Below are 428 nucleotides of genomic sequence, written 5' to 3' on the forward strand. Positions count from 1 at the left end.
AGCCATTTTCCTGCATATTTCATGATTTCATCTTTCTTTACTGCGGAGTAAAACTCCATCATATAAATGAACCATATTTTCATTATCCATTCATCAATTGAGGGACACTTAGGTTGCTTCCATCCCTTAGCTGTTGTGAAAAAAGCAGCAACAAACATGGATGTACAAGTATCTCTGTGATAGGATGAGCTCTTTGGGTATATGCCAAGGAGTGGTATAACTGGTTCAAATGGTAGGGTCATTTGTAGTTCTCCACACTGCTTTCCATAGGGGTTGAACAAGTTTGCAGCCCCACCAGCCATGGATGAGTGTTCCCCTTTCCCCACATCCTCTCCAACATTTGGCATCATTTGTTTTCTTGATCTTAGCCAGCCTGACTGGGGTAAGGTGAAATCTTAAAGTGGTTTTAATTTGCATTTCCCTAATTA

Source organism: Nannospalax galili, unplaced genomic scaffold (genome assembly GCF_000622305.1).
Source record: "Nannospalax galili isolate Female #2095 unplaced genomic scaffold, S.galili_v1.0 scaffold2406, whole genome shotgun sequence".
Taxonomy (NCBI): domain Eukaryota; kingdom Metazoa; phylum Chordata; class Mammalia; order Rodentia; family Spalacidae; genus Nannospalax; species Nannospalax galili.